The following is a 14,207-nucleotide window of genomic DNA, read 5'->3' on the forward strand; positions in this document are numbered from 1 at the left end:
AGAAGGTATAGAAACTAACATTTTAAATGTGTACATGTAACGAATTAAATTTCCACAGAAGTGGAGAGCAAATGACATAGTTGTTCACACACTATCAGGACTTTAAAGGCATAAATTTTTAACATATCAATAATGGTTGAATTTGGCTATAGTGGTGCACGAGAGTTCTAAATCTGGCAATGTGTGGCTTTGACCTATTTCTGTATAGCCTTCCTTGACAGTGAAGAAAAACAAATGGGCAAGAAGCCGGTATTCATAGAAAATTCAAGCCAAGTGGCCAACACTCATCTTCGAAGGACCTGATGGTAGTGAGTTCTCTGCATTCGATTGATTCTTGGGACACCAACCAGAAGTGTGTGACCTTGTTAGGTATGTCACCTCTGCTCTGTTCCACCTGTCTTCTGGTCTAGAAAAATAGAGGAAGATGCTTGCTAATTTCTATTCACTTATGTGTTCCAGTATCCTGTATGCACTTTTACAAGACCTCCTGTCTTGCAACCCAAAGATACATAGCTAGAATTTCCTTGGTGCCAGTCAACTTCGTAAAAGCTTTTCTCTCCCTTTCTTGCACTTCAATTCAGTCTCTTGTGATAGGTTCCTTTCTTTGGCACCAGGCCAGCTCTTTAAAAACCACTTCAAGAGCTCTCCCAATAATTAACAACTAATTAACAAGAAGGCCTGGCTGCTGGGGCTTGGAGCTTTCAAAAATAAGTAAGCAGGAAGGTTGCTTTGCTTTCTCTATTCACAAGGTCCCCACCATTGTCACTGTGATCTGCTGGAGATGGCGGCTCCTGAATAGTGTGAACAATCTCATTAAAAATCTCCGCTGGAACAATCAATTCACTGTCACTGGACCATATCGATCCTCAAGGACTGTCACTGAGTTCCAGGGTGTTAAGAAAAAAAAAAGATTAAAAAAAAAAAAAGGAGATGAAATTGACAACCGGAAATGTGCTTTGGTTTTTGGGAGAGGAACTGTCTTAGTTAGTTTTCTATGCTGTGATTAAAGTACCGAGACTAAACCATCTCCTGGAAAGGGGGCTTATTTCATATTATAATTTATACATCCATCAGGGACAAAGTCGGGGCAAGAGCTCAGCGCAGGAACCCGGAGGCAGGAACTGGAGCAAACGCCATGGAGAAATGGTATTCTCTGGCTCACTCCCTGTGGCTTGCTAAGCCTGCTCACTTAGAGCACTCAGGACCACCAATCCATGGGTGACATAGTGAACTGGGCCCTTCCACATGAAAATGCCCCACAGGCTTCTCCACTGGCCAATCTTGTGGGAGCATTTTCTGTCTTCCAAAATAATGCTCCCCTGGGTCAAGTTGGCATAAAAACTAGCCATTAAAAGAATTAGGTCATAATCAAGTGTTTCTCAGTGTTGCTCCTGCAGAAATCCTAACAGAAGTATCCTGACTGGGTTCAGCAGGATGCTCTCTCCAGAGACACGTGAACAGACTATAGAGAGACTGCCCTTTATTCTGCTATCTTCTGGGATGCTTCTGAATGTCCGCCTTGGCACTGCTTCTGAAATTCTTGATATTCTAAGCTTTATATTACATGGCCTTGATCCCCTGTTTCCAAGGACCAGCACATGAGTCAGTAGAACCATCTACCCATTGATCAAGAAGGGTAGGTTGGGTGAGATAATATGGTTAGGTTGTAATTGAAGCAATGGATTATAAAGAAGAAATATGAAGATTAGAAAGAAGAGCGCAATCTCCACACTGATTAGTCACAAATCTGTGGCTGTACAGCTGCTCACCTGAGCGACTCTGTACCCTGATCAGCAAACCAGGCCTCTACTGAAGCCCAGCAAGGCTCTCCACTGTGAGTGGAAGAAGCGATTCCCACCATCCTCTCCATGATGGTGACATGAGCATATAGCAGCTATGCCTGACCATTATCGTGATGGCTAACATTGACCGTCAACTTGACAGGATTCCGAATCACTGAGAAATAAGCCTTTGAGCATGCCTGGGGGATTATCTAGATTAAGTCAGCCTCTGGGCACATCTGTGAGGGATTATCTAGGTTAACTGCCATGGGAAGACTCAACCACTGTCCATGGCACCACTAGTCCACGAGCTGGGATCACCAGAGCACCTAAAAACAAGTCTGCACATTGGCACGCCGATCAAAGTGTTGGACTTTACTCTCTCTGCCAACACTGTGGGAGTTTTCAAGAGAGAAAAGCGTACGCTAAAATGCCCATCTCACTGGAGCCATCTGGGTGCTTAACAGTGTAGGGACCGAAGGGCAACAGAGGCTTAACCTCTGCCATTGGAGCTCCTGACGGCCTTGGTTTCTGTGTTTATATTAGTCAAAAGCCAAGATCAAGTGCCTCCACTTCCCCCGCTAGGTTCTTGTGACACTTATGCATCTGTGGTCCTTGAACAAGGATGTTTTCTGAGACCCTGTGACAAAGGTGAGGTGTCATGTAATCTAATTTTGTATAACGAACATCATCTAGCAAACGATGTCTGTCCTTACTGCAGGTCATGGCACGCCAGTTGTAAAAGCAAAGTAGGTCTGCCCTGACCATCCTGATGGGGAGAGAGGGACTGATTTACAGAACACTGCTTTAAGGAAAAACCAACTATCACTTTCAAGTTGTTTCCAATAAAAGAAAAAACTAAAGTATGCTTTTATGAATCTGGAAGGATCCACATTATCCTTTTAATAGCCAGTGAATCTTCAGGGAAACATGGCACTGTAGACTCAGGTGTAAGGCAAGATGATTTTTTTTTTCTTTTCTTTTTTTTTCAGAGCTGGGGGCCGAACCCAGGGCCTTGCGCTTGCTAGGCAAGCGCTCTACCACTGAGCTAAATCCCCAACCCCGATTTTTTTTAATTATATGGAACATTATTGACTATAACAAAACCTCATTTTGTGTTTTTTTCAGTTAGCTCAAAAATTTGTAATGTTAAATAGAATTTGTTTACGTGCTGCTCTCTGGCAAAGTGTGCATATGTCAAACACATACACAGGACTGAGTACACACTTCTACGCTGAAGAAATGCATGGTAGTACTCACTTATCAACCCAGCACTCAGGAGATAAAAGCAGAAATATTTAAAATTCAAGACATAACCAGACTTTGTCTCCGATTAAAACACAGAGTCAAGGCAGTACAGTTGAAAGCCAGCCTGAATTCCTTGATCCACCAATCTGTATCAAATTCAAGTTTGGAAGACACTGGTCTATAGCCCCCTCCACCCGTCACTGGATGCTGGAAAAAAATATCCCTTCCACCAATAAACTAAAATAGAGAGAAAAATCCAGGCATGATGGCACAAAAGTTTGATCCCACACTTGGGAGGCAGAAGCAAATGGATCTCTGTGAGTTTAGAAACCAGCCTAGTCTACTTAAGTTCTTGGCCTGCCAGACTAAATAATAAGACCCCATCTCAAGCAAAACAATAACAACAAAATGAAAAGCAGAACTTAAGGTGGCAGGAGAGGAGGGAAGCCAGAGCCAATAGGTCAGGAGAGGACTCAGGGTAAGGATGGGATGTTTTAGGAAGATCAGACTTTGGCTTGAGGGAGCCAAAGAACATAGAGAAAGACTGGGTGACTTCCCCAGGACAGCAGAAGGAGGCTGTAGCCTTCTAGACTGGGGACATGTTTACCATGGTTCAGGGACGAATGGTGAAGGTAATACAAGGGGATTCCATGGCTTTTTTTTTTCTGTTTTTTTCTGTTTCTCCTAAGCCAAGGAATCTTTATGTTTCTGAAGAGGAAGGACTCCAGCCATAAGTCAGCACATCATGGCTTTGAGAAACCAGTCAGAGCTTGAAGGCTGGGCTGTCCACACATACCAGAGCACAGACTTCACACTACCACTCACAATATGGAGACCCCATCCAGGGGAAGCAGGACAAGGGCCCACTCTGAAAGGCAATGTGTATCCCAGAGGCCGAATTACCTCAAGAGGTGTCTTTTTTAAAAAAAATAGCAATCTAGGTATGATACCCAATTAAAGAGACTAATGCTTAAATGGGAAGACACTGTCTAGACTAGACGAAATCAGAATCTTGTTTCTTGGCAAATCTAAGTTCTCCTGCCCCCAGGAAAGAAGCTTGAGTGGAGCTCAGAGCTGTTTTGAAAAAAACAGAAGCTACATTTTCTGCACACATCTCAGTTGTGGTGAGAGAATTTGATGACTCGTATTTATGTTTTTAAAATATCCCTTTGGCTCAAATCATAGCGGCTTTTTGAAGGATATTTCAGTAGGCAGCCCTATTTTTTATTTTATCTTTGGGGTTCCTATAGCGACCATTTTAAAGGGAGACAATCTGGTTACATGTTGTTTTTCAGACCATCTGTGGTGTGGGTCCCCCTACCCACTATTTCCAGACTTCTGGGAGGCCCGGGCTGGCCTCACACTCACCATGCTCTTGCTCCAGCCTTCAGTGCTGGGATGGACATGCAGGTGGCACTGTGCTTGGCACGGATGTACTTCTTTGTCTTGAGCTATCAGACTGGCTCCTGGTGGGAGAAGATATTGATATGTATATATGCATGCTGTATTAGTCAACTTTCCATCCTTGTAATAAAACGTATGAGCTGATCAACTTACACAAAGAAAGCATTACTTTGCCTCACATTTTGGAGCCTGTGATCAGCTGGACTCACTGCTCTTACAACTCTAATGGGGGCCTCTGAGGGCAAGGTGGGGAGTAGGTAATGAAGCAAACATACTCACTTCATTGTCAGGAAGAAAAAGAGTCAAGGGGGGAAGCAGTGGTCACAGGATCTCACAGTCCCTTTCAAGAATACGTATCTAAGCTTCCAAAGATCCCCAGCTAGACCCAATTGTTGCTTCCTCCCCGTATTACCTCAATGGAGACTCTGTCATTAATCTAGGGCCCACTGGGAGACATTGGAGATGGAAATTGTAGTGTGTGTGCATGTGTGTGTGTGGGGGGTGTGTGTTTGTACATTTACAAACAGATTTTGAGGCAGACTTTGATCTATAGTAAAACATATAGAGTAGTGTTAGAATTTAAAATACTTTTGAAACAGGCATTCTGCAAGGCAGTAAAAAGATAAGAATGACTTGAAACTGAAACAGAAGCATTGTTTTCAGCCTGACAACTCAAGAGATAAAAGGAGTCTGGCTCTGAAGTTATGAGATGGCTCACAGGTTTCTCCACCCACTGAGCACTAAGTGTGGATTTGAACTAGGTGTCTGACCTCTTCCCGTTTCGGTTTCCTCACCAGAAGATGGAGATAGGCGTATGTAACCCAGCATCCCACGGTTTCTGTGACCGAGGATGCCTCTGAGCAGTAGGAGCACTGTTAAACAATGATCCAGTGCCTGTGTCACCATGATGCTCGGGATGTGACCAGTAGAGCCAGCTCCCGAGGCCTCTTGCAAGATCCCCAGTGTGCTCCCTTCCAGATTCTGTCAGTGTTCTGTAACACTGAAGTGTCTCTAAACCATGGTGGCACTCTGGAAAGACAATGACAAAACGGCCAGCAAATGAAGTACACAATTAGTGGAACTTAGTCAGCAACTTCTACTGTTGTCTTTCACCAAGTAGTTTCCTGACCCTGTGCTCTGAGATGAACTGAGAAGAGTCTGAGACTGTGTTAGCTTTGATCAAATGTTCAGGTGTGCCCGTCTCAGACACTGTTCTCTAAGTATTCACAATGAGATGAGTATTATTCTGATTTGCAGATGGGGAGACTGAGGCCCTCATGAAGATCACAGAGGGAGTGGCTGTGGTGACACCCACATGTTTTCTTCAGCAACACTGCCTGCCCTGATACTCAGTGGCTGTCACTCAGGCAAGTCTTGGAAGACTGGAGCAACCCAGATGACTAAAATCTCAGGTGTGCACCAACCGGCCTCGCTCACTTCTCTGCACACTAATTAGTAACAAATAAAACAGATAGTTGATTACGTTCCCCTTTCTCCCCTCTGTTGTTTGGAATACCTCTCGAATCCTGGTGAACAACTGCCAAGGGTGAAAAGTACAATGGGAAGAAACCGGGGACTTTTCCTTCAAATAGCCAGCAGCCCCTAAGTCTCTACCACTGATGACATTATTACAGGCTGAACATGAGACTATCGAAGAACCTCTCTAGCAAGCTGTTTTCAAGCTGGGGTCCTAACCCCTAGTTTTCTTCAAAGGAGCAAGGCAAATGGCAGTCACTACTTACTTTCAACACTGAGCAAGTTCTGCTTCGCGTATAATAAGTAAAGGGGAGTAGCTAACGTAAGTGCCCAAATGCTCTGAGCTAGAGTTTAAGACACACATAAAATCAATGGTAGTGTTCACTGACCACTTTCTCTGTATGAGGTGCTTTGTGTCACAAAACAAATCCTCTTCTACACAAAACCCAGTAAGAAAGACAGTCCCCTTTATCAGTAAGTAAACTGAGACAGAAAGGCAAAGTTCCTTGCTCTAGTGTGGTGGTTGAATAGCTATGGCCTCCATAGACCCATGGGTTTGAATGTTTGGCCCACAGGGAGTGGCACTATTAGGAGGTGTGTCCTTGTTAGAAGAAATGTGTCACTGTGGGGGTGGGTTTTGAGGTCTCCTATGCTCAGGCTATGCCTAGTGGGGTACATAGTCTCCTTCTGCTGCCTGTGGATCAAGATGTAGAACTCTCACTTCCTCCAACACTTATGTCTGCCTGCACACTGCCATGCTTCCCACCATGATGATAATGGACTAAACCTCTAAAACTATAAGCCAGCCCCAGTTAAATGTTGTCCTTTATAAGAGCTGCCTCAGTCATGGTGTCTCTTCACAGCAATAAAACCCCAACTAAGACACCCAGGCTGACAGAGCTAGTAAACCTAAGAGCTGGAGACTGCCTAGTTGTGATTAGTCATCAACTCTGGAGTGGACTGTTGGGCAGATAAACATTTCCTTACTTATTTTAGTAAGGGAAGAGAAATTTTTTAAAAAGCAATTTATGGCTAGGCTTTTGCAGACCCTCCTGAGGTATAAACGAGGCATGAAAACTTCTATCTGGTTTAAAGCTGTAAGCCTTTTGCCAAGGCTGTCTCTCTCCTAGTTCCTCTAACTTAACCTGACTGCCCAGCCTCCCCTCACCATGTGGCTAGCTCTTTACCTCCCTGTTCAGCTCTGGTCTCCCTTCTGCATCCACTTGGAATTTTCTACCTCTGTTTTTGTCCTTCCTATCTCTCTGCCTGCTGGGAAGTTCCACCTTCCACCCCTCCCATTTCCTGCCCCAGCTATTGGCTGTCAGATCTTTAGTATAAGCAATTAGCAGTAACAAATGAAAAAACAGGGGCGTGCCTTCATACAGTTTAAGGAAGGTCACCACAACAGCAACACATGGGGTTGAAGAGGTATCGGGTTAGGAACCGGCACTCAGACAGTAGCTCATAACCTCCTATCTATCACTCACTCCAGAGGATGTGACACCTAACTCACAGAGTTCCTGAATGCACTCGGCACACACACACACACACACTCACACACACACACACACACACACACACACACACACACACACACACGGGGGGGGGGGGAGACGATTCATGATGTTAGATATTTGGGAAGATGTATGCTAGGCTAACCACTCTTGGGGACCATGGAACTGAAGTGGCTTGAGTTCTGGGAAATACGACAGGACTCGCCAGAGGTGGCGGTAGACAGGGCAAACCTTGTAAGGACTGTGAAGTCCAGAAGAAGCTACACACAAGCGGGTGTGCACACATACGCATATGACTCTAACCCAGGATCGCTGGTGAGGGGCAGTGGGTTGGGCTGCCTCAGGCCTGAGGCTGCAGTAGTACAACAATAATTTATCCTGTTTCATATATATCTGGGGGACTCCCTGGATACCCCCACTTGTCACTGTGGCTCCTATATCTTATTTAGTTGAGGGGCAGCCTGATTGGTGTGCTTTTGAGAGTGAATGTCTGGATTCAGATCCCAAATCCACTTCCTCACTGCCTATGTGAGCCTGTACCTTCTGTGCCTCAGACTCCTCACTCGCACAATTGGGCTAGCAGCCAGAGTTCTGGTCTGAGAGGGCTGTGTAGACCGAAGAGTTGGGGACTACTGTCTACTTCAAGCAGGCTTGGCAAGCTGGAATGTTGATGCTTGCTAGCTATTAACACGGAAGATGCCTATGGACACAGTAAACAAACCATTATCTGCTTTGGGAGCAAAGCAGGAGCGATAGAAATTGGGACAATGATTTCCACCAGGGAAACAGAAGGACTTATTGCTGGAAATTTCTAGAACCAATAATTACATTTTGTTTCTTGATCTGGATGGTCACTGTGCAGGTGTCCATTTCCTAAGGCCGCACCGGGCTCTGCATAGGATTTGAGCACATTAGCAAAAGCAAAGAAACTAAGAATCAGAGGGGTGAGAAGAAGGAGAGACCAGGATAGGAGAAGTGACAGTGTGCCTTCCCTGTGACCAAGCACTTTTGTGGTATAAGGGGCCATGTTTTTCAAAATCTAAGGCAAAGTCTGTAATTTCTATTTGTCATGTGAGCAAACTCTTACATTAAGAGTTGTTAAATGCCCAGGCATGGTAGCGCACATCCCATCCTTTAACCCAGCACTAAGGAGGCAGAGGCTCGCTGATCTTTGTAAGTTGGAGTCCAGCCTGGTCTACAGAGTTAGTTCTAGAACAGCCAGGGCTACACAAAGAAACCCTGTCTCAAAAATAAACAAACAAACAAACACACCACATTCAAAGCAAAATCTGGAGTTTCAATATGCATCTTCCTCGTCTGTCAGTGGATAGACCCCACAATCACATTAAGGGCTTCCATGGGGCCAGGAATAGCTAGAAGTGTAATGCCCCAACCTGAGCCAGGCAGCTAAACATCCCATGCGGTCTAAAAAAGTTGATGGAGGACCTCCAGAGATAGTGTGGGACGGCATCAGAGAAGGTGACCTGTGTGAAGACAACCACGTGACCTGCCTGCATGTAGGCCAGAACATATAAGGTCCTAGAAGGTCCGGAAAACAGTCCCACAGTCTGCAAGTCATATAACCAGCAGATGTGGGCCTTCTTGGACTGGTGGTCCATCCCTTGAAGCCATTGGAGGTACATTTCAGGTAGGCCGAGTGTCCCTTGATGGCTGTTTATTCCTAGATGCAGTAGAGGGAGTGCCAGCTCAGATGCTCACAGTGACCTTGGTGAAATACTGCCAGGCATATATTGAGCTGTGACAATGAGCAGGGAACGTGAGGGAAAGATAGGAGGAGGTGGAGAAACACGCAAGCTAAAGCACCTCTCAGAGAAGGCACGTGATGCTAAGAGCTTCTAGCAGGGTGTGGCTCAGTGGTGGAGCGCCTGCTTAACAGGGACAAGGCCCTAGCAATACAGGAATTGTTAGTTGTGCCTGGACTGACCCAGCCAGGATGGACAACTCATCCTCAGTAGGTCAATTACACATAGAAGATAGAATGAAAAACAACAAAAGGAAATCTATGCTATGTGGCCACACTGGGAAAGGGAGGGAGCAAAGAAGTCTTGTAAGTACTCAGGGTCCTGACGTGAGGTTTTAAGTAGAGGGCAAGAGATGGACACCACTGAACAGTCCTGATCAAAGCGTGGTCCCAGCCCTCATTGTTTGTCTCTGCTCCAGTTTGTCCTGCAAGGTTCTCTATGAGTGGTCAGAACTGTGGAAATCTGAGAGATGAGTTCCTCTTCTTGCTGTCACCAGGCTTCAGTCCTTTCCTTCTCGCAGCATGAGAGGCTCCTGGAGAAATCCCAAAAGTCTTGAGGTCCATTGTCTCAATATTCTGATGGCCAAAGGGGAGGGACTTTTTGTGTCTTTTTATTTAGAATATTACTACAATAAGCCACAAGATGAAGCAGTTGTCCTTCTCCGACCCTAGAGAAGACTCCCATGTGCAGAGTATTGCCTTTCATCCGTACTGTGGCCACTGAGAATACCACACCTTAGAAGCCAGAGAATGGATGAGTCTTCAAGGTGAGAATCACAGGCTCAAGACAGACTCTTATAATTCTTAGTATAACTCAAACCCCTTTCCAGAGCCTTGGGCCAGCTCTTCTCCCAAGCAACCCAAATCTAAGCTAAGATTCAACTTCCCAGGAGTCCACAATCTGAGACAATGCATCTCACTGGAAACAGGACACTGTTCCTTTGATACAAATGTCAGGACATCCCTGGGACATAGACCTCAAGAGGGTGGGTCTTCACTGTTTTGCTTGCCACTCATTCAGGGGATCTGGCACCCTGGGCAAGCATTATTTCCTAGGTGAACCATCCCCTATAATTTCTTTAGTCTAGCTGAATTAATAATGTCAACAAAATAAAGATTTAGAAAGAAGCCAAAGGGAGTTGAATATCTTGAAGATGCTGAACTCTTGGCCATGGGACCACGCTCCAAGAGCCCCAGAAAGAACTAAATAGAATTATCCTGGAAATAAGGAGGAAGGAATTTTGGAAGAATCAAAGCCTGAACAGAGTTTTGAGGGATGAATAGGTGTGGTGTTTTCAGATAAGACAAAACAATGCCTACTCCCAAGAAGGGGAAAAACTTGAAGAAGCCAGAAACACTGGTTAAGATTCCACAGCTTAGGAAGATAGGGCATATATATCTCTAAACCCAGTTAACAGATCAGAGAGACAGGACTGGAACCCCAGGGAATAGCACTGATTAACCTTTCAAGCTCTATTTATTGGGGGGCAGTGGAGTCTATTCCCAAGGAGAAGGAAGTGTTCCCAACTCCTAATTCCAAGTGCAGAGAGGCAGGCTATAAGAATAGCCAGGCTCCCTCCCTGTCTTTGGAAGTTTGAACAGTGTGTGTTCAGGGGACCTTCCTTCTGAGTGAAGGTCCGTCTTTCTCCAGATGGCTTCTGTGAAGCAGCTGGGTAGGTTTCTGTGTTGACCAGAGCTCTTGTCTCCCCCAGCTTGGGAGAAACTAGGTCAGTTTAATGAGGATGATGTCACACAACTGGCTTCCTTAATGGGAGTCTTGAGAGAGGGTGGGGTAGAGCAAGGTGGGGCAGGGTGTGGAGCTGAGGTCACCCTGCAGATCTGCTGGCCATAAACAGGGTTCTGGAGAAAGGTGAGCCAGTACCAGTGGCTGCCCCAAGGCCTTTGACGTTTTATTTGCTGCACTTTTATGTCACACAGGGCAGCAAACCATACCTAGAGGCTACTGTCCTTTGCTCTCCAGATGAGGGCGGTGACATTCACATTAATGTCACAGCAGGTGAATACTAAGGAGCAGAGAGCAAGGGGACCTGATGTAAGGCATTGCCCTGACCTTGCAGTCATCATCTCTGGACCAGTGTTCACCTTTTAGGGACCTCAGCTGCCATAGCACATGTCCTCTCTGGAGCCAAGTCATTCTCTCAAAGGAGACTGGGTCTGGATATGGCATGTCTGGGATCTTCCCATGATGAAGCAGAAAGAGGTGGTCAAAGGTGGAGTCACATCATGTTCCCAACAGTGGCTGTGACTTGCTCAGGAGCTATTGCTTTTTTGCTATCAAGCAGTCATTTCTAAACACCTGTTCGTGGATCAGTTATCTTGGAACGGAGGTACCAGAAGTTGTTCAGGGGTCCTGATTTCACAGGCCTCAGGTTGAGCCTGCCCTCTGTGGAAAGGCATTCAGCCAAGGCTGATGGACTCTCTTGGATGTTACTTGACTATCTACGTACAGAAGGGACTTGAAGGGGCTGGGGATTTAGCTCAGTGGTAGAGCGCTTACCTAGGAAGCGCAAGGCCCTGGGTTCGGTCCCCAGCTCCGAAAAAAAAGAACCAAAAAAAAAAAAAAAAAAAAAAGAAGGGACTTGAATGAGAGACTTGGGCACCCACAATTTGTTGCTTATTGTCCTGAGCTTACGGTACCAAAACCCATCAGATCTTGAGAAAAAGAAAAGCAGAGCCTTCATTTTAATCAGCTCTGCAGAGAATTTACATGTTCCTTATACCTGCCTTAGAGTTACTATTGCTGTGAGAAAATACCATGACCAAAGCAATCTGGGGAGGAAAGGGTTCATATGGCTTACTCTTTCATAGCACTGTTCATCATTGAAGGAAGTCGAGATAGGAAATCAAATAGGGCAGGAAGTCACAGACAGGAGCGGATGCAGGGGAGATTAGAGGCATGCTGCTTACTGGCTTGCTCATCATGGCTTGCTCAGCCTGCTTTCTTATGGAACCCAGGACTTCCAACCTACAATGAGTTGGATCCCCCCCCCCCAATCACTAATTAAGAAAATGTCCTACAGCTGGATCTTAAGGAGCCTTTTCTCAGTTGAGGTTCCCTCCTTTCAGATGACTCTAGCTTGTGTCAAGTTGATATAAAACTAGCCAAGACAGTACTGCGGGAACTCTGATCTCTGTGGCATCACTTAAAATCCATCACCTATCTGCTGCCTTGTTGGAGAGAGCTGCACAGGCCTCAGTGGGTCTGTAGACTGATAAACTTGCTGACTCTGCAGCCTACAGGTCTAGTTCTGGTACCAAGGCTGGGTTTCTGTTTTTACAATTTGAATTTGGATATTTGTATAGACCAAAGTACACGAACGATTCCCCTGAAGACACTTGTTGGATCAGCTTCCCTCCTGTACCAAATGTGATTAAACAACAACAACAACAACAACAACAACAACAACAACAACAACAGTGGGTTAGAATGACTGCTTTATTATCTTACTCTGGGAGGATGGGAATCTGAAATGGCCTCCAGCAAGAAATCCATTTCCTAGCCTTTCTAGTGTCTGAGGCCACCTGCACTGCATAGCTTATAGGCCCTCCCGATCTCTTCAAAGCCATTAACATCATCCACCACACTCTACAAGTTATGTCTCACATACCCTCTTCCTCCTAAATGGATACCAAGGACCCCTGAGATTATGCTGGGCCCCAGCAAACAGGACAATCTTCCCATCTCTGGAATTTTTTCCTCCATCTTGTTTTTTAAGAGAGGGTCTCATGTAGCTTAGGCTGGCCTAGAACTCAGTATGAACCTGAGGATGACCTTGACTTTCTGATCCTCCTGTCTGCACTGCCCTGGTGCTTGGATAATGGATGTATACCACGGTGCCTGGTTTTATGAAGCGCTGGGAGTGGAACTGAGGGTTTCTTCTACAATAGGCAGGGAAGTTCTCTGTCCTCTGAGCTATATCCTCAACCCCTCTACCTGCCATGATCATAGCTAGGATCCCTCAACCACCCTTAACCCATAAGATTACAGTTCTGGAGAATCTAACTTGGTCATCTTTGAGGGGCCATGATTCTGCTTGCCAGTGATTCCCAGTTTAAATGAAAGCAGCCAGCCTTGCGCCCCTCACACATGCACCTAATAGATGTGGTCATCTTCTGGTTTGTTTCATTGGACCAGTGCCAGGGTTCTAGGATTTCCACAGTATCATAAGGATACATTCCTCTCTAGACTGCAGCAGTCTTCTGACTAGTGGGGCCTTCCAGTTTTCATTGATAAGAAGTTGCCTGTGGGTTCTGACGTCCTAACTCCAGGATAGTGGTATGAGAACAGCCAGCCCAGTAGGAAGAGGTTGGGTTTCAAAACCAGGCATACCAAGGTTTAGAAACTGTTCTATTATTGAGAAATAAGAAACTCTGGGACTCAGTTTTCTCTTTTGTAAAAGGTCCTTGTGAAGATGGAATGATTCAAAATTGAGCACGGGGCTCGTGCCAGCTGTAGAAGGTATAACTTGTTCTTCCTCCCAGCCCCATGCTCCCAAAAATAAGACTCAGACTCAAAATATTTTTGCAAATACCTTTGGCATATAGCTAGGCTCTTTTCCGACCAGCTTATAATCTATAATGACCCATTTATTCTAGTCTTCATTCTGTCGTTCTTACCTGTGCTCAGGTACCGTGAGGCTGTCTCTTCCCCACCACACCTCCTACCTGGCACTACCCTATAATCCTTTTTGTCTCCTGGTTGTCTTACCTCCTATTTCCTGCCTAAGCCACAGGGTATTAGATTTATTATTGACAGGTGCCACATCTATGCAGACACCTCATACCACCCTCACATGAATAAAGTTTGCTCTGTTAGCAAAATGAAACTCTCTGACCACACTGGGCAACCAGGTTGAGCTTATAGATGATGGGGTCTGGGCAAAGCACATCTGGTGCAGGCTCATCTGTTTTATCGACTGCACCATTGTAGTGGGAGATACTCAGGGGCCTGCATGGTTTCATTTCAGGGGACTGGCAGGCAAATAGGCTCCTAGCACATAC

At 45.5% G+C, this 14,207-nt stretch overlaps 1 long non-coding RNA gene across 1 annotated transcript; it reads left to right on the plus strand.

Annotated features, from left to right (window-relative positions):
* The first annotated feature begins 206 nt into the window (after positions 1-206).
* On the plus strand, positions 207-5,824 carry LOC148001340 (uncharacterized). Its single transcript, XR_015637023.1, has 2 exons — positions 207-369; positions 5,691-5,824. It is a non-coding gene; the product is annotated as an uncharacterized LOC148001340 (long non-coding RNA).
* Positions 5,825-14,207: the final 8,383 nt, after the last annotated feature.

The sequence above is a fragment of the Rattus norvegicus genome, chromosome 14, assembly GCF_021556685.1.
Source record: "Rattus norvegicus strain SHRSP/BbbUtx chromosome 14, alternate assembly SHRSP_T2T, whole genome shotgun sequence".
Classification (NCBI taxonomy): Eukaryota; Metazoa; Chordata; class Mammalia; order Rodentia; family Muridae; genus Rattus; species Rattus norvegicus.